The sequence below is a fragment of the Pleurodeles waltl genome, chromosome 6, assembly GCF_031143425.1.
Source record: "Pleurodeles waltl isolate 20211129_DDA chromosome 6, aPleWal1.hap1.20221129, whole genome shotgun sequence".
NCBI lineage: Eukaryota > Metazoa > Chordata > Amphibia > Caudata > Salamandridae > Pleurodeles > Pleurodeles waltl.
In genome coordinates this window covers 1,055,851,021-1,055,870,713 of record NC_090445.1, presented here as the reverse complement: position 1 = coordinate 1,055,870,713, position 19,693 = coordinate 1,055,851,021, and the positions used below count along the sequence as shown (strand labels likewise).

Genomic DNA, 19,693 nt, shown 5'->3' with positions numbered 1-19,693 from the left:
CCTGACACTGTGGGGTCTCCCTCAACAGATGGCCCTATGGTACAGGCTAGGCTCCCCTCCTGGTGTTCCCGCAGGGAACCCTCCAGGACCTGGGACCGGATCTCGGGCACCTTGGGCCTCAACCCATCCCCATTCCCTCTCCTCTGAGACTGGACATGGGGTCCCTCACCCATCCCACTACACTGGGACCTACCTGGGACACTACAATCCTTCCCTACCTCACCTGGTTGGGAACTACCTAGACCACTCCTCTCAGGAGCACCCCCAAATGCCTCTTCAGACTCTCTGGTACTCACCCAGAAGTCTGCCTCCATTGTAAGCTCCCTGGGGTCAGAGAACTCACACTCCACCTGGTGTTGGCATAGCTCTGGAAAATAAGGACTAGACATATGCTCTCCAGCAATTACATCACTCAGCCCCTCACATGAATTAACCAAAGTACCCTTCACCCAACCATCCAGTGACTCTGCTTTGACAAAGCACCCCACATCACCCTCCTGAGACTGGTGAGACAGTACCTGACTGTCCCTGACACCCAACCCACACTCTTCTGGGATGTCTTCACACTCCATAACCAGGACTTCTACTTGGGGGGAACCCCTCTCCCTGTCACTCTCACCTAGAGTCAGTAGAGTGTCCCTCCCACCAGTAGGAATATGACTCCCCATGCCAGTTACCCAATCCACCTCAGGGACCCTGTGCATCACTGGAGCTACCTCATACCCCTGAACCTCCTGGCGTGTGTTAACTCCCTCCTTCAAGTAGGGCACCACCTCTCTGGGCATGTGCACTTCTGCAGCATCACTGGATACAAGATTTTTGCTGCCACCATCTGAACTGGATTCAGCCCTCATGGCCTCCAGCTTCAGCTCCTCACAGCTCAGCTCTTGAGCTGCAATCCTTTCTTTTTCCAGGACTAAGGCTCTCTGCTCCTCAGCCCTCTCAAGCTCTGCATCTAGCTCTTCCAGACTCCGGATTCGAGCTAGGAGCCACTCATCTCTTTCTGTTCCCTCCTCTTCGGAGTAGTCATCCTCCTCAGACTCATTTGGTGGTGTTGCCTGACAACGTTTCAATTCATACTGAAACAGGGCTGACTCAAGATCCTCCCTTCTGGATTTCTTGTTCACAGCCAGTCCCCTTTCCATGCAAAATGCTTTAAGCTGCCACTTTTTATACATAAATAGGTGCCAGAAATTGACTTCCATTCTGCAAAGGCTTCACAACCAAAAAACAAAGTCCAAAAATATCATCAATACTTCCAGGAGGACATCAGAGAACAAAAAGCAGAATCACAAGACAAGTAGTATGTGGTCACGTAGTGGTCTGAGATCAAAACAGTAGTGTACACTTAATTACTGTATGTCAAGTACAAATACAAGTCCAAATCCCACCGCTGCCACCAATGTTAGAAATGGGGTCTCTGGTTGACAGTCAGGTTACCCCCTGTTCAAGCAAGGACCCTCACTCTAGTTAGGATAAAAGAGAATCACCCTCAGCTAACCCCTGCTTACCCCCTTGGTAGCTTGGCAGAGCAGTAGGCTTAACCTCAGAGTGCTGGGCGTAAAGTATTTGTACCAACACACACAGTAACTTAATGAAAACACTACAAAATGACACAACACCAGTTTAGAAAAATAGGAAATATTTATCTAGACAAAACAAGACCAAAACGACAAAAATCCAACATACACAAGTCAAGTTATGATTTTTTAAAGGTTTAAAATAAAAAGAGTCTTTAGGTAGTTGTAACACCACACTAGCGCTGCTAGCGTGTAAATGTACCTGGTTTGCGTCAAAAATAACCCCGCACGGGCGGTGTGCGTCGAAAGTAACCCTGCACGGCTGTGTGCGTCGAAAACAACTCGGCACGGCGGTGCGCGTTGAAAAAGCCAGCCACACGACGATCCGAAAGTCCCGCGGCGCAGGGTGCGATCTCTCAGCCTCCGTCAGCGATGCTGCGCGTCGTTTCTCCTGCTCCGGGCATCGGTTTTTCGGTCGCGTTTCCTGCGGCGTCGTTTCTCAGCTGCGGAACCGGCGTCGCGTCGTTTTCTCAGCCGCGATCGGATTCGCGTCGATCTTTTCTCCGCACGGTGCTCGGTGCGTGTATTTTTGTCCTTAGGCTGCCAGCCTCTCCTTTCAGGGTCCCAGGAACTGGAAGGGCACCACAGAGCAGAGTAGGGGTCTCTCCAGAGACTCCAGGTGCTGGCAGGAAGAAGTCTTTGCTATCCCTGAGACTTCAATAACAGGAGGCAAGCTCTACATCAAGCCCTTGGAGATTTCTTCTTCAAGATGGAAGGCACACAAAGTCCAGTCTTTGCCCTCTTACTCTGGCAGAAGCAGCACTGCAGGAAAGCTCCACAAAGCACAGTCACAGGCAGGGCAGCACGTTTTCCTCAGCTATCAGCTCTTCTCCAGGCAGAGGTTCCCCTTGGTTCCAGAAGTGTTTCTCCCGTTTGTAAGTTTGGGTGCCCTTCTTATACCCATTTTAGTCTTTGAAGTCACCTTTCTTCAAAGGGGACTCACACCTTCTTGTGAAATCCTGCCTTGCCCAGGCAAGGCCTCAGACACACACCAGGGGGTTGGAGACAGCATTGTCAGAGGCAGGCACAGTCCTTTCAGATGAGAGTGACCACTCCACCCCTCCCTCCTAGCAGAGATGGCTAATCAGGAAATGCAGATCACACCCCAGCTCCCTTTGTGTCACTGTCTGGTGTGAGGTGAAAAACAACCCAACTGTCAAACTGACCCAGACAGGGAATCCACAAACAAGGCAGAGTCACAGAATGGTTTAAGCAAGACAATGCTCACTTTCTAAAAGTGGCATTTTCAAACGCACAATCTCAAAATCAACTTTACTAAAAGATGTATTTTTAAATTGTGAGTTCAGGGATCCCAAACTCCACCTGTCCATCTACTCTCTAGGGGAATCTACACTTTAATCATATTTAAAGGTAGCCCCCATATTATCCTATGAGAGAGAGACAGACCTTGCAACAGTGAAAACGAAATTGGCAGTATTTCACTGTCAGGACATATAAACCACATTACTATATGTCCTACCTTATCCATACACTGCACCCTGCCCTTGGGGCTACCTAGGGCCTACCTTAGGGGTGCCTTACATGTAAGGAAAGGGAAGGTTTAGGCCTGGCAAGTGGGTACACTTGCCAAGTCGAATTTACAGTGTAAAAATACACATACAGACACTGCAGTGGCAGGTCTGAGACATGATTACAGAGCTACTTATGTGGGTGGCACAACCAGTGCTGCAGGCCCACTAGTAGCATTTGATTTACAGGCCCTGGCACCTCTAGTGCACCTTACTAGGGACTTACTAGTAAATCAAATATGCCAATCATGGATAAACCACTTACATACAATTTAAACAGGAGAGCATATGCACTTTAGCACTGGTTAGCAGTGGTAAAGTGCTCAAAGTTGAAAAGCCAACAGCAACATGTCAGAAAAATATAGGAGGCAGGAGGCAAAAAAGTCTGGGGATGACCCTGCAAAAGCAAAAGTCCAACACCCTTCAAAGAGAAAATTCCTTAAACCTGAAACACATGCATGAATGGCACAATTTAAATCCAAGTTTTATGCTATTAGAGAAAGAAAAGTCAGGTAAATGCTCTTTTAAAATTGCACTGTCACCTTTTGTAGTACTTGAGCTCAAACAGATTTCCGGAAGCACATTTAGGCAAGTAACTACAATAATATTGTAGAATGTTCAGAAATGCATATGTCTTTTCAAGATAAGCACTCTGCCAAAATACGAGGTCTGAAATACACCAGCTGTTCTACGAAAGCGCAACGCTCAAATAACAAACTCCCTGGAGAATACTAGTCACTTAGCTGCAGTGTTTTCCGGATTACTGGAGGAATGCCTGGTGTCAGCTGGTACAGGAACAAAGAAAAAAATTACCTCAAAAGTCCTGAATACGAGGATGGCAGCAGGGACTGGACTGCCAAATCAGATGCTGAGATCAGGAAGCAAAACAAAGCCAAGCAGGGAGACATGTTTCACTCTGCTATTTATAGCCAATGAGGAAAGCAGTTGAGTTTCCACATGCGGATGAGTCACCACAGCCAATTAGAAGCACATGTCTACACCACACCCAATTAGAAGCACATGTCTACACCTGCTAACACTAGCAAACAAGCATTGATAAAACCAATTGTGTAACACAGCACATTATGTTTACTTAGAAACATGAAGGTTTTACCAAGAACAGACATATGATTTAACCCTAATCCCTGGGGATGCTGACAGATAACACAGGAGTCACCTTGGGGATTCCTGACACACAGACACTGCAGTGGCAGGTCTGAGACATGATTACAGAGCTACTAATGTGGGTGGCACAACCAGTGCTGCAGGCCCAATAGTAGCATTTGATTTACTGGCCCTGGCACCTCTAGTGCACTTTACTAAGGACTTACTAGTAAATCAAATATGCTAATCATGGATACCAATCAACAATACAATTTACACAGAGAACATATGCACTTTAGCACTGGTTAGCAGTGGTAATGTGCTCAGAGTTCAAAGGTCAATAGCAAGAGGTCAGAAAAAATAGGAGGCAGGAGGCAAAAAGATTGGAGATGACCCTGAATAAACTCAAAAGTCTAACATGAACCATATAACAATACACAAACACACAGAAACAAGCATTCATGAAACAAATACACAAATGATGAAATATTTATTTCTTTAATTCTAATAGGAAGCTTAGCACTTTTCTAAATCAAAGTAACCCTACTTATCGTCCATGCTATATTCTGTTCGATGCATTTACACAGCTTCCACAAATCAATCTGAGGATACTAACTTAAATTTTAGCATCCAGTTTCTTCATATTTACAGAATGTTTCAAAACTTTCAATTTTACATTTTGCTCATTTATTTCTTTATAAACTGTATTTATTAATATTATGTCGCTGACTCCCTGAGTAGGCTTTGTAGACCCCTGGGGTCCCTGGACCACAGGTTAAGAACCACCTATGTAACGCAAAGTGTTGGGGGCCACTCTATAAACAATGGTGCTAGACCCTTAAAACTCTTCTCATCTGTGATGACACTGCTCATTCACTAGCTCTGACCACTTATAGAGATAGAGATGATACTAACTAATCTTGTACCACCTTGCCATACCCACCTAAATGGATGGGATGCAGTTAGACTGTTGGAGGGCTGGGGCAGGACTACAGAGCCAAGAAAAGCCCCATGGCCAAAGGAGGAGGATGCAGGCCCCAGTATGCCATAGCACTGGACGCTATGAAACTGTTGGAGGGCTTGGACAGAACTACAAATACCAGCATCTCTGTGGCCATATGAGGAGGAGCTCTGGTGGAGGCTGTTCCCAAAGTGTATATAGAGCATGGGTTGCAGTGAAGCTGTTGAAGAACTTGGGCAGGGCGAATTAGCCCAGAATCCCCTTAGCCATAGGATGAGTCGTGGTGGAGGCTGACCACAGCACACTGATAGCGTGGTATCATCTTTGCAGGACTAGATGCAACTAGGCTGTGCCCAGGCGAAGACTGGGCCAAAAGTGGGCCCATCTCTGCCCTTCAAAGCCTGGAAGAGGCTGTGCTGGACTAACCCTCTTTCGTCTGTTAGCGCAGATTCCGCCATTATGGGGACACAATATATAGCAGGTAACTCATGCAATCTATAGAAGACCCCCACCAATGACTGTTTCATTCCTCGTGCTGTTGGTGTTATTAGTAAGGAGATTACATTGCCAGAAAAGGAGGTTTTCTCTTGATTGTGATGCTCCTGCATGGAAGATGGTTCTCAATTCTACTCCTGCTGTGGCCATGATCACAGAGATGGGAATTGCCATCCCGGAGCTTCTGGCCCTGCTCACACTGTTAGCTCCCCCATTATTGAACAAGCAGCCAAAGAGATAAAGGAGGCAATAAAGGCCCCTGAAGTATGTGAAAGAGGTGTTACCACTTCCGGTGATCTACATATGCCTCCGCACTCAGAGCCCTATTCAGAGCCCATTCATCTAAACCCTCATATTGACCCTTATATCTCAAGGCTTGATTCCCTTCTCAAGCAAAATCTTAAACCTGTAATTGATAGGCTGGAGCCTTATTAACTTGGACATGATAATCCTAGCCAAAGTGCTGGCTAATAGACTTACAGAAGGACTTCCTGTCCTTGGTCCATAGCAATCAAATGGAATTCTTCCCTGGCTGTTCTTCACGAAAACCATCTACAGATGTTGTCCCAACTCCTTTAGAATGCTAGACACAGCAACTTTGAGCAGAAACACCATCCCTTGACCCTAAGAAGGCGTGCAATTGAGTGGAATTGGGCTATCTGCACAGACCTCTGTGCAGATAGCCCAATTGCTTTGCATCAGTGCAACCCTCCTCATGTGCCTCCAATGGCTATAAAGCATTGAATAGCTGCAACAGCTTCCGCTCAAACCCTCTCAATATCTGCTGAGGAACTAGACGGGGGTGCCCATGCTCCTTCCTGTTTTTTTACTGGTGCTAGAACCCCTTGTTATTACCATCCGCAGGGCACCCGCAGTGTAATGCATAACTACACCAGCAGGCAAACCGAAGCTAATGCTTTATGCAGATGACATGCTGCATGCTGCTGACCCTAGCCTCTCCTGCTACGTATGTCACTAGGCTGATGGAGAGTGTCAATTTTTCTCTGCCTTTAGTGGGTACTGGGTCGTCTTCTCAAAAAACATTGAGGGTCTGCTTAATGCTGGCTCCAGCATATTCATCCATTTGTTTCCAACAATGCCCCCTCTCTGCTGCCCCACCAGCTTAATTCCATAGTTCCCCTTCTGTAAAACTAAGGGTCAAAGCAAGCAGTAGATGGTGAAAGCTCCCTGTTGCACTCAGAGAGACACTACAGAGGAATTCAGCTGCATGCATAGACTGAACTATGGTGGTGCTAATAAGGTTAGTGGAGAACATCAACTTAGCCCTTGGACTTCAACTAGCCCTCATCATACCCCTTATTTTAATCCTAGACCGTTACTCACCTGTAGTCTTCTGTCTGAAGCAGACCTTATGATCTAATCATAGACAATGTCCCTAATTTGGTTCTTGTGTCAGAACAGATGACACACAGCTAAGAAACTAAGACTTTCATTGGCTTTTAAGGCATCTATACTTTAACACTTATGATTCTGGACATATTCTCTCTGTGAGGAGAGCTTTTTGCATTGGACTTTCTGAGAAAGGATTTGAAGGGGATTGCATATTTATCAGCTTCAGGAAAACCAAGCTGTGTTAGAACTTTGCTTGGCAGCCAGATCAATAATGTGGATAAACGTAGTTGCATTCAGGTCATCCACCCATGCCACCCATCCTTTAGCCAACTTTCTGCCCTACCTATGCTGCACACTTGGAGGATAGTTATTTGGTACAACTTCATAACAGGCATTTATGCTTCAGAGTGAGCATAATTTGGACTAACAGTCAATTACACCTGTGGCACATCCCCAATCCCTCCTTGTTGCTTGCTCTGATCCTGTCTGTTTTCTGCCTCTTGCAGTTTCGTTTAAGTTTACTTTAAATGTGAGTGTTTCTAGCATTTCCTTCACTAACATTACTATTCAGACCTTTCATGTCAATGGTGGTAATGAGCTCAAATTTTATCTTTTCAATTTCTATAGCGATTATTTCACCCATTTCACCTTTAACAATTTTCATGATTTATTTAGCTAAATGGATGATATGTTAACTCTCCCTAAGTCTACTTTTAAGCCTCCTAATTGGATGATGTCTGAAGATTATTACCCCCAGGTTGGTTTTGATGTCTCCTGTTGCTCATTCTCCCATTTTGTAATTCACTGATGTAGCAAAAATATTATGTCTAAGAACACAACCTGGTTAACATTCATGAATGGCTCGACCAAGTGAGTTTTTAACCCCGTTACTGGCAGCATCTGCTCATCTCCTATTGACCATATATTTCTTTCTGACAGTCTCATGTGTTGGTTAATCTCTTTTGATACTTAAAACATGAATTGTGGAGATCACAATCAACTGACTGCAGTTTTTCTGTCTCCTTTATTAAAGAGGGACAGCTTGGTGTGGGGCTTAGTCTCAGTGAAGATGGCCGGCCTTTGAATCGCTCTACTGGTGCTGATTTCCCTAAATGGTATCTAGTATAGAATGGGGGCCAAAAATGATCATGTTTAAACTTCTACATGTTTAGGGAGCAAGGGTGATGGAGCTGTCAAGGCAAAAGATAGGAGACCTGACTCCAGCTGCTATTGGAACTGGACTTCCAAGGGCAAGGATCAGCAGATGGCTGTGAGCCCACATGGCGGAGCACTGGCTCAGTGCGCTGCGACTCTATGATCTCCATTGTTGACTATGGGGAATAATGCCGGGAGGTGCGGGTACTGCCGCCAGGCGTGACCACTGTAAGCCACCTCCCAAAAGTTTGACCTCGTACAGCCTTTAAGCTGTCCTACTGTTGGAAAGCTGGGGCATGACAATGATGTGCAGTGACCCCCTTGGACCGCCTTGCCAGACATGAAAGGGGACTCTCTGCAATCATTGCCTCTTCCTGGCACTTTCTGCTTATATCGCACTCCCCGAGGTACCTCTTCCAGTATTTGAGCATTTACCCGTGGCTGCAGCAATTCGAAGAACGCCAGACTTGGCTTGGGAAGGGGTTTGAATGCTGCTCTCTGGAGTTTAGCCCAGAATTTGCCCACTGCATAGTGTTCTACTGCCCGCTGCAGTCACCTGAGCCTTAGTGCATTTTTAGTTACCTCAGCCAGTAACTTCAGGGGTCACACTTTTGTCCTAATTCAGCAACGGAAAGGTCTCTGCACATTCATCGAACAGTACAATCTTTAGAAGCATATACTCCCCTAAATGTCAAAGGTAAATCATCCCTGCAAATAACATTTTCAGGAGAGATAACTGGCAGGAAATGGAAACCAGCATTACAAAACACAGAGGCAGATCAAGCTGTCACACTGGAGACGTTAATGAATGAATTAAAGGAATGTTCTTTGCAAACGGATGGAATGCTCATCAACTGCAACCATGCGCGAATTGAAAACTATTCATGCAGAACTATGCATGTTCAAATCTAACCTCAATTCGATGGATGGTAGGGTCACTGGCTTAGAGGACAAACTGTTCAATTCCCCAAAATGGGGGCAGGCTTTAGGGACTCTTCAAAGGAAAGTCACAGATCTGGGGGATCGCAGTGGGCGTAATAATGTTTGTTTGTATGGTCTGCTGGACACTGAAGGAAAGTGACAACATTCAGGGCTTTTTAGAAGAGTTCATCCTAATCTTTTGAACACAAACTTTCAGATACGCTTGCAATTTGACAGGGCCCACAATATAAAACAGTGTCACCTTATGCACATCGAAGCACCCCAGCCGATCATAATGCGTCGCCTGTGCCATTTCCACACTAGACAGATCCTGCGGCTAGCACAACAAAATGGCCCTTTTGACTACAAAGAGGGATTCCCATTTTTTCAGCAGATGTTTCCTCTGATAAGCATGTTTTTTCGAAGAAATTTCTTCTCTCTCTATCTTATCTTAAAACAGAGAATGATCCGTTATGGCCTTCTAGTACCAGCTCCAATGATTTTGGCCATTGATGGTATAACTGGAGAATTCTCGGATCCTCCACTTTTAGAGGACCTTCTTGAAGCGCTACCACACTCCAATTGAAACAGTGTTGCCCCAACCTAAAGACAAATCAGAACAACTTTGTCACACTCAGGACTCAGCTCGCTAACACCAGGACAATATACATCAGGGATTAATTGAATCCAGACACTCACCAAAAGACTCCTTATCCTCAAACAACCACACAGCTCCAACACCCCCCAGCGTTATACCTGTTTGCACTGGGATGAAGCCATGGCATCAACAGAAGTTGCAGTTGCCACCCTTATAAAGTTCTTAGCAGTAGGACAGGACAGAGTAACTGCTCAACTGTACCATCTTATCGCCCCTTGCTCACATCAATCTCAGTGGGAATGGCCACCCTCCCAAATAGCAGCAGCTTTTTCTCAGACAAATTCCACCTGGCTTCCAGCCCACTCACCACTTTTCAAACCATGATCAAATCTAGTTTACTATGGTCTCTGTTACCGAGGGGCAGTGGTGAGACATGTGATCACACCCCTGACTGTCTGGTCCCGCTATGTACACAGCACTTCTGAGTACGTGTGACGCAAAAATACCCTGACATTCATAGGCTCTAAAACACCAAACATTTTGCTTATACAGAAAGCACATATGTCCTTAGCAAAAAAGACAGGTTGAAAAGAGACTGGAAAGGGAGGGTGATTGCTGCATTAGAGACTGACCCCCTTCTCAGCGCAATATGCCTCCTCCTCACTGCTGCATAGGAACAGAGGGGTGGCTATCTCCTTGCTTAAATGCTTTTCTACGAAGGAGTGTAAGATCTGAACTAAACCGCAGGGTTGTTATGTGTTTGCAACTCTAGTGTTTTAGCCTCACACTTGTGTGGTGGGCTCTGTCTATGAGCTGACGGGGGAGAAAAAATATTTCTTCTCCAAACTCAACAGACTTCTTAACACAATTTGGAGACCGAGCGATCATAGCTGGAGAGGTTAGATACTCCATCCCTTGACCCTAAGAAGGCATGTGATTCACTGGAATAGGGCTATCTCCGCAGGACTCTGAAAAGAATGGGCAGTGGTGCAAACATCTTGTATGGCTCTAGTGGCAGTACGGCATTGAATAGATGCAACGGCTTCAGCTCAACCTTCCCTGAACATCTGCTTGGAAACCAGACAGTGGTGTCCACTCTCCCCTCTGTTTTGTATACTGGCTGTAGAACCCCTTGCCATTACCATCCACAGGGCACCTGCCAAGTAATGCAGAACTACACCAGCTGGCTAAATTAAGCTAATGCTTTATGCAGACAGAATGCTGCTGACCCTAACCTCTCCTGCTGATTATATCCCTGCGCTAATAGCTCAGCCTTTAGCGGCTACAGTATCAACTGGTCAAAATGCGAACTGCTACCCGTGGCATTGTTCACAACAATAAATAGTCTGTACCACTTGCAGTTCAGATGGATGCTGACAAGAATGAAGTACCATTCTGATCAATGCCAATTCTTATTCTCTCTGACCGACAATGTCAAGGTTCTCACTGACCAAATGCAGAGAGACCTCGTGAAATGGCAACACTTACAGATCTCTTTATGAGGGAGAGTCCAAACAATAAAAATGGCGGTAGCGCCTTGGTTCATTTACACCTCAGGTATGCTGCTGATACTTGTCCCTTTGTCACAGCTGATTGATTCCTAGATTCAACACTATATTTAGCAGGGGAAAGCCCTTAGCCTCTCAGCAGCCAAGCTACATACCAGCACTACAGCCGCAGGGCTCCGCCTGCCTTGCATTGAATTATACCATATGGCTATACACCTTTCCCAATTTGTATACTACTTCCAACCTACTCTTGTAGTTCCTGACTGGCTGATTCTGGAAAAAAAATATTCAGGAAATGTCGGAAAACATTTCAACACTATAACAGAAAAGCACAAAAATCTTTCCTCATACCAACTCTATCTGTTATGTCGTCCCTGGTGGTTCACCCCACCATTCAATGCACCTGAGGGGTTTTGGTAATGACCCCTGCCAGTAGCACCCGATTGGTCCTGGCCATGACGTCAGGACAGAGTAAATAAATATATTGAACTTCCCGCCAGGAAGTTAGACTACCAAAGTAACTGGTGTGTGGTGTCTGTTTCTTGCACGGCAGCAGCTCCAGCATTCAACGCAGTGTCCTTCCCCTCATATATAACAGCTGGCGATGAGTGGGAACATACCATCACTACTTTATATGCCCGCCTGACGGCATCATTCATCCAGTGTGCGGTGCACACCCTGACGGCCCGCCTGCCCTACATCATACCTTGAGCACAGCCTGTCTGCACACCTCTCTGCTCTCTGCTGCCTCGTGGTGACCTGCCAGCCAATACCACAGTGTCTCTGCACTGGCCCCACCCGCAATGCCCCACCTCTGTTGACACTGACCAGCCCCAGGCTCCAGGAACTTCTGCCTCCCATGCTGGAGCTCTGAGCCGTCAGCATGTTGGACATGCCCCAGCTCCCTCAACTGGCCTGGTTGTGGTGCTCTTCCCACCCTTGTTGAAGAGGCCCGTTTCCCCCAGCTGGCTGCAAGACATTGAGATGGTGTGGAGGCTCCTCTGTCTAACACCAGGCAAACTGTGTCCACCAGGACTGGTTTTCTTTTGTGAGTACAAGCTCCCCACCTGCATTACAGTACACAGTGGGGCCCAGGGAGGTGTGTGGCCTGCCATTTTCTAAGGAAATTCAGAGTCATGTGGGCATCAAGGGCAATAGACTGTGTCACTGTTCATGAAAAAAAGTGGAGACAATGAGAGATAAATAATAGGAAAACAAGGGAGACACACCATCACAACAGAATAACAACCTTTGCAGTACAGCAATTCTTCATCACCCCGAGGCCAACCACCCACAAAAGACGGCATCAATTCCGACCCTGGAGTCATTCATATGCGCTGGAACCCCATTCTCCCTCTCAGCACAATGGAGGTAGTAGAAAGACCACCTAGAAGCGTACTTTGCCAAAATAGCCATTGACAATGATAGGAAATGCCTCATGCTTCTAAGTCTGTGAGGTGTTGTAATACACAAAACCACAAAGTCTCTCAATGAAGCAGGACCTCCACACACCTACAAAACACTAAAACAAACACTTAAGACGCACCTTGAACCGCTCGCAAAGCCAGATTACAAGTGATTCTTGTTACACCAAGCTAGGCAACAACAGGGTCGATGCACTCTACACTCGACTAAGAGAACTGGCAAGCACGTGCGCCCTAGCAAACAAAGAAGATGAGATTAGAGCCCAATTCATACAAGGCTGCTCCTCCACCAAACTGCGAGAGAACATACTCCAGGTACTGGGAATGTCAATGGCCAACATCTTGACACTATGTTGTTCTACGGAACTGTCCAAAGTACGAGCAGCACACATAAAGGCTACCCACCAGTGACCTATCAAGCCAGAACCAGTCCACGCAGTTACTAGCACTCAACCGGAGTGAAGAAAAATCCGCCCGAGTCAACCAGAACACAAAAGACCTGCCACTGGTAGCTCCTATCTCCACCAAGGTATCTGCCCGGTGCAAGGGAAGAGGTGTTCAGCATGCAACAAGCTGAACCATTTTGCTAAAGTCTGAAAATTCATAGCCAGCAAACCCATGCAGAAAAAGTTACACATGTCATGGGGACGTCAGGTTCGCCTGACAGCAATGACGACATGTAGGGCACAGTACATTTCCTCCATGCAATGCAACCAGAAAAACAGAACGGACAATGCATCCCTAAATGCATGGTCACAGTAGAAGGACATTCCATGTCGGTGCTGATCGATTCCGGCACCTCCAGCAACATAATGGCGTAGCCTATGTACCAGAAGCTCCTGTGTCATCTGATGCTTAGACCCACCACCAATCAAGTGTATTCATTTGATTCGTCAGCACCCTTACCCCTAACAGGCGCCTTCACGGCCACCATCACTCACGAAGATCAAGGCGAGGGTCTACGTCACCCAGGAAGTGTCAGGGATGTTTCTGAGCTGCAAGATGGCTGAGCGCCTCCAACTTGTCACATTTGCCTACAGCATACACCTGTCTGTCATAGACACCCTGGTAGGGGAATACTCAAAACTGTTTGAGGGGATTGGGTGTTTAAAAGATTGAATGCTACACCTCCATGTGGAAAAGTCAATCCAATCTGTTGCCCTTTTCCATCACTGGGTGGCCTTACATCTCCGACCGAAAGTAGAGGCCGAACTAAGAAAGCTGGAAGAAGCAGACATTATAGGAAAGGTCGATGGTCCTACACCATGGGTGTCCCCAATCATCGTGACCCGCAAGCCCAAACAGCCAGGCGAGGTCAGAATATGTGTGGACATGCGACTTCCAAATCTGGCGATCTGTTGAGAAAGACACCTGACACCCACAATAGATGACATTGTGCCTGAAGTGAGTGGCTCCAAATAGTTTTCAAAGGTAGACCTCTGAGAAGGTTCCCACTAGTTAATGTTGATGCCGGAGTTTGTCCATCAATCACCACCTTCTCCACTCATGTGGGCCTCAGAAGGTACAAGCACCTCAGCTTTGGGGTATCAAGTACTGCAGAGGTCTTTCGGGACAGAAACCAAGGAGTGTTGGCAGGACTTTCCGGGGTTCTCAATGTCAGTGACAACATTTTGATACACTCACAACCTTGGAAGAGCATCTTGAAAAACTGAGAGCTACATTTCAATGACTCCTGGATAGTGGACTCACCTTGCACCGCGAGGAATAAGCAGTTCTCAAGAGGGAAGTCAGCTTTTTTGGTTACAAAATCTCAGAACATGGAGTCAGGCCTGACCGGTCAAGGTCCAAGACATCCGCTCCACACCGGCACCCACCTTTATCACTGGGGTACGAAGGCTCTTTGGGATGATGACCTACTTTGGACATTCATCCCCAATCTCACTTCACTGACGGCTCCTCTCCCTGAACTAATGAAGTCTAACACTATCTCGGAGTATGGCCGAGCCCAGGAATGAGCATTCCAAGCAACAAAGGACGCCCTCTGTGAAAAAACAACCCTGGCATACTTCAATCTGCAGCTGAAATCAGAATTTTTTGTAGACGCCAGCCCACAGAGATGGAGCTGTGCTCTCATAGAAGCAAAGTAATGGAGAACGGGCCCCAGTGGCGTATGCCAGCCAAGCGCTAACTGACACTGAGCAAAAAGATTGTCATTTTGAGAAAGAGGCCATCGCCATCCAGTGAGGGTATCTGCATTACCACCTATACTTCTATGGGCACCCATTTATAGTTCACACAGACCATGAGCCGCTTATTCCACTATGCTCCTCCAAGCCACCACTGCAGATCGAGAAGTGGATTTTGCAGCTCCAAGAATATTGCTTCTCAGGGGTCTATCTGCACGGATCAAAGAACATGGCTGATTATTTATCCTGACATACCCGGCCTGCCACCAAGGGAGAGGAGTCAGAAGTGGAAGAAGTGGAAGAGTATGTAAAGCTTGTAGTGGAGAGAGCAAGACTGCTACCAATATCATTGGATGACATCGTCAGTGAAACTCTAAAGGATGACTGTCTCCATCTAATGATGACCGCTTTCTCATCCAGTATCTGGGACAAGATCACTCATAACCTATTTCATTGCACACTGGAGGCTGAACAAACCATTACATCTCTCTGGAATGTTCGAGATAAGCTGGTGCTATCCCCAATAGGATGCTTGCTGAGGGGACCTCGCATTGTAATTCCGCACGTCCTCCAGCAACGAGTAGTTGACCTAGCCCACTCTGCACATCAAGATGTTGTGAAGATAAAGGCCAGGCTGAAGAGCAAGGTGTGGTTCGCCTCATTGGACAGCCTAGTGGAGCAGATTGTCAGCCAGTGCTCGATTTGTCAAGCAACCAACCCTGCTGAGCCTCCCTCACCAATCATCAGGACTCCCATCCCAGCGATCCTGTGGCACCACTTTGGCAGTCTGCCCGATGGCCCTCACATCGGAGTTGTTGTGGATGACTTCTCCAAATATCCCAAAGTCAAAATCATCAATGCCATATCAGCAAAACAGATCATTTCTTATATCGAGAAAATCATGGCCGCTCATGGGCTCATCCACGAACGACGCACGGATAACAGGCCTCCATTTTCCAGCAAGGACTTTGCCAAGTATCTAAAATCCCAGAACATCTTTCACAAAAATGTCTCGACCCGGTGGCCCCAAGGAAATGAAAAGGTGGAGCGCCTAATGAGGACCCTCCACAAGACAATTCACATTGCACTGGCAGAAGAGAGGAACATAGACTGTGCCCCATATGCGTTCCTCAGAGAATACGACTAACTCCTCACTCCATGACCCTGTCAGCCCTAATAACCTGTGCCCTAATGGTCAGGTGAGCGACAATATTCCTCACATAGAGCAATCATCCATTCTCCGAGACAAGGCGACAAGTGCCCTCCGTTGACGAAAAAACAAAAAATGACAAGGTGTCCTCCCAGAGGACACCTGTGAGAAAGAGATCTGGTGCTTGTAAGAGACAGACTCCCTGGAAGTAAGTTCCACCTTGCCTTTGAACCCGCTGGATGAAAGGTGATACAAGGGAAGGGCACCATGGTCATCGCCACATGAGGCGCAGAGACAATCATGGGAAATGTGACCTTTTTCACATTTGTTTCAAACGTTACCAAATGGTGGAAAGCTGCAGGTAATGAGCCAACGAAACAGATACCATGGACAAAGGAGAGGGTTTCCCAGAAATGACAACTTTTGAGACCCCACGCTCTGAGGGGAAAGTGGTCATCATCACTGATGATCCAGTGCAAAAGACAGACTGCACGTTTCGATGCAGTTCCAGCACTGACTCCGAGGTTGTGGAGCCAAACCACGGGACCAGTCAACAAAGTCAGCGATCCCATAACCTGAGGTACCACCTTCACCCTATCCCGATGGTGGCCTCCCAACTCTGGAATTTTGTCCACAAGTGAGTGCTGAAGGGACATACAGTTATATTTGCATTTTGTCAAAGTGTTTGCACGTGCCACAAAAGTTTTGTTATGTGGTGTTTTGTATTCTTTTTTCTTTTCACATCTCTGATGGTTTTTCTTTTTGTTTAGTTTGGGAGGGATGTTATGTCAACACTGGTGGTTCATCCCACCATTCAATGCACCCAAGGGTTATTGGTAATGATCCCTGCCCGTAGCCCCCTTTAGGTCCTGACCATGACGTCAGGGCAGAGTAAATAAATATGTTGAACTTCCCGCCAGGAAGTTAGATTACCAAAGTAACTGGTGTTTGGTGTCTGTTTCTTGCATGGCAGCAGCTCCAGCATTCACACATAAGCTCACCTCAGGCCTCTATGAGACCGTCATTGATCACTTGTACTCAAAGCCCACTTTGAACTTCCTGTATAAACGATGGAAGCTCCATCTTCAAGACTCTTTGAATTAAAGTGACTGGATAGACATTCTTTATTCACACACACAAAAGGCTGTGGAAAGCAGATAGGCTGCAATTTAGCTATTTTAAGATTCTCCTTGACTGGCACTGGTCTCCCCACTGCTGGCAATGCATTCACGTCAGGGGGGAATACAATTCATTTACTTTGGGGACGCCCAACAGTCCAACCCCACTGGGAGACAGAATGTTCTCCACATCAACACCAATCTGCCTCTAAAACCATCACTTGATTTGTCACTCCTGCACACAACAGATAACATTGATGGTATCCCCGCTCATCAGAACCACTAGCTTGACACCTCCCTGGCAGTAGTCACAAATTGTATCCTGAGACACTGGAAGTCACTACACCACTGACTGTGGAGGAATGACTACAGCCATGGTGGATATGGCATCCAGTGAGAGAGCAATACATAAACTATATGATCAGATAGATATTTTTGATGATAATTGGGGCGTCTTTTTGACTTTAGTTATCCCATTACCTTCGACTCCTTGTGGTGGGACCTTACAATCTTGACACCTATTTTGAGTATCCAGTTTAAACCCCGTTCACGGGTTGTGCCAGAGAAACACTAATACATCTGATCACGCCCAAAATAGGTAGTTTTGCTGCTGGGGTACCCTTTTCATCTTGACTGTCTATGTGTTTGTTATTCAGTTATATGGATCCTGTTTTTCTCTGTTCTTTAGAAACTGATTGGATATTGTTTGTTCTCTTTAGTAGTTTCAGATAGCCAGGAGATACCCTGCCTTTGCATGATGTGTAGCCATAAGTGGATTAGGTTTTGTCCTGAGTGGGATATCTGTATTGTGATGGACAGCTTCTTGAATACTCTTGCTTACATCATGATTCTTTGCGGTTAAAGTATATAAACATGATTGTAGCATTGTAACTTACTATTGTTTGCACCACAATTCCATAAATATGATCATAAAAAAGAGGAACATCCCTTCCGAGGTTCTTTCGAGTTTGTGCCCAAAAACAGGATAATTTGTGTCTGCCTGGGAATTGCTGAACCCTAATGCCTTTTTTATATACTTTGATACACTTGAAATGTATCTGTTTTGACATTTGCCTTCAGACCTGGTAGGGGTGGTGCCATCTTGGCTGTTTTTGTGGAAATGAGTGATGGTGCTAAAAGTCTTTTAATGAAACCAGCCAATCTGTGAAAACACCTTTCCCCGAGATGGTATGCTCTCAGGAGATGGATGATTTGCCTTTCCAAAATTCCATTGAGCGCAAACACCAGCAGCAGTATTGAAGCGCTGGTCACATTGTTCACATTGTTACCTCATCAGGGTAATTTCTTTTGGCTCTCCCCTTTGCCCTCCATAGCTTTCCCCAAAAAAATTAGATTTGATAAATGCTTTACTAAAATACATAGAAATTCACAAAAGGCAGCACAGTGGGAGAGCTGGTAATACAGTATTCACTGCACCAGGGAAAACTCGACCCATAATGCTTTGCAAGCATTCTTTTTTCACAACATTGTTGCTCATAACTCGACCTCCCGTGGTGTTAGGACAAGAGGATCACCACCAAAACATTCAGCATGAAACACACTTTCTGTTTATGTCATGTCTGGGTCTCCACACTAGGTTAGTGGGGACCCCAAAATAATATCCCCTCCCACCATTCAGTCTCTTTCTAAGCTCTCTTATGGTTAAAACTTTTGTTTTATAGATTAGAGTAGTTTCTGTTCTAAGGGGCTTAGTTTTGTAGTACACCTGCTAACCCTGCAAATATGTGATGCACTGTGCCCATTAGGAACTAAATATATGGTTGTAGTGTATTATTTTCTGCCATTCTGTTTTCATGTGGTTATGCTTTCTAGGGCCTTACTGCATGGTTACATGACCATGTTCCTTACAATGATATTTTTATTGTGGTGTCCTCGAGGGGCTGTTCTGAACATTACAATCAACATACTACAATATCAGATGCACTCGCCCGTCCCATAATGCTTTGCAGGGCATTCTTTTACAAAACATTTTGCACAAAACTCAGCCTGTGGTGGTCCTATGACAATGGGACCACCTTCAAAAGGCTCACGACAACCTGCTCTTACTGTCTAGATCCCTGGGTCCCCACAAAAGGTTAGTGGGGATCCCAAAATAATAAACTCTCCCATCATTGAGTGTCTTTTAAACCTCTCTCATGATTGGAACTTTTGTTTTACAGCTGAGAGTAATTTAGATTTTAAGGGTCTTGTTTGTAATGTCATTGCAGTAGGCATGCTAGCCCTGAAAATGTGTAATGCACTATGCCTTCCAGGGGCAAACTATATGGTTACACTGCATTATGTTTGGTAATTTTCTTTTCATGTGATTATGTCCATTAGGGGCTAATTATATGGTTACATGACCATGTTTCTTACCAATGCTGTTTTAATTATCGTGTCCTTGAGGGGCCGTTGTGGGCGTTGCAGTTTATTTCCGATAAAGGTTTTTATTGGGTTTATATAATTGTATATTTTTTATTAATTTCTTCTTATTGCAGTTATGACCATGATTCAGGCCAATTTAACATCCTTATTACACTATGACTGTTGAACACTCTTGATATATTTGGCTGACCCTTCTAATTTATTTCTCTTGTTACTCCTCATGGCTGTCTTGTGTGGGTTTTTTATGGGGAATTGTGTTAGCCAG

General features: G+C 45.8%; 1 protein-coding gene across 1 annotated transcript in view; it reads left to right on the top strand.

Annotated features, from left to right (window-relative positions):
- ACOT7 (acyl-CoA thioesterase 7) overlaps window positions 1–19,693 on the top strand; it is a 1,119,500-nt gene that overhangs the window by 597,774 nt on the left and 502,033 nt on the right. The window lies entirely within an intron of this gene.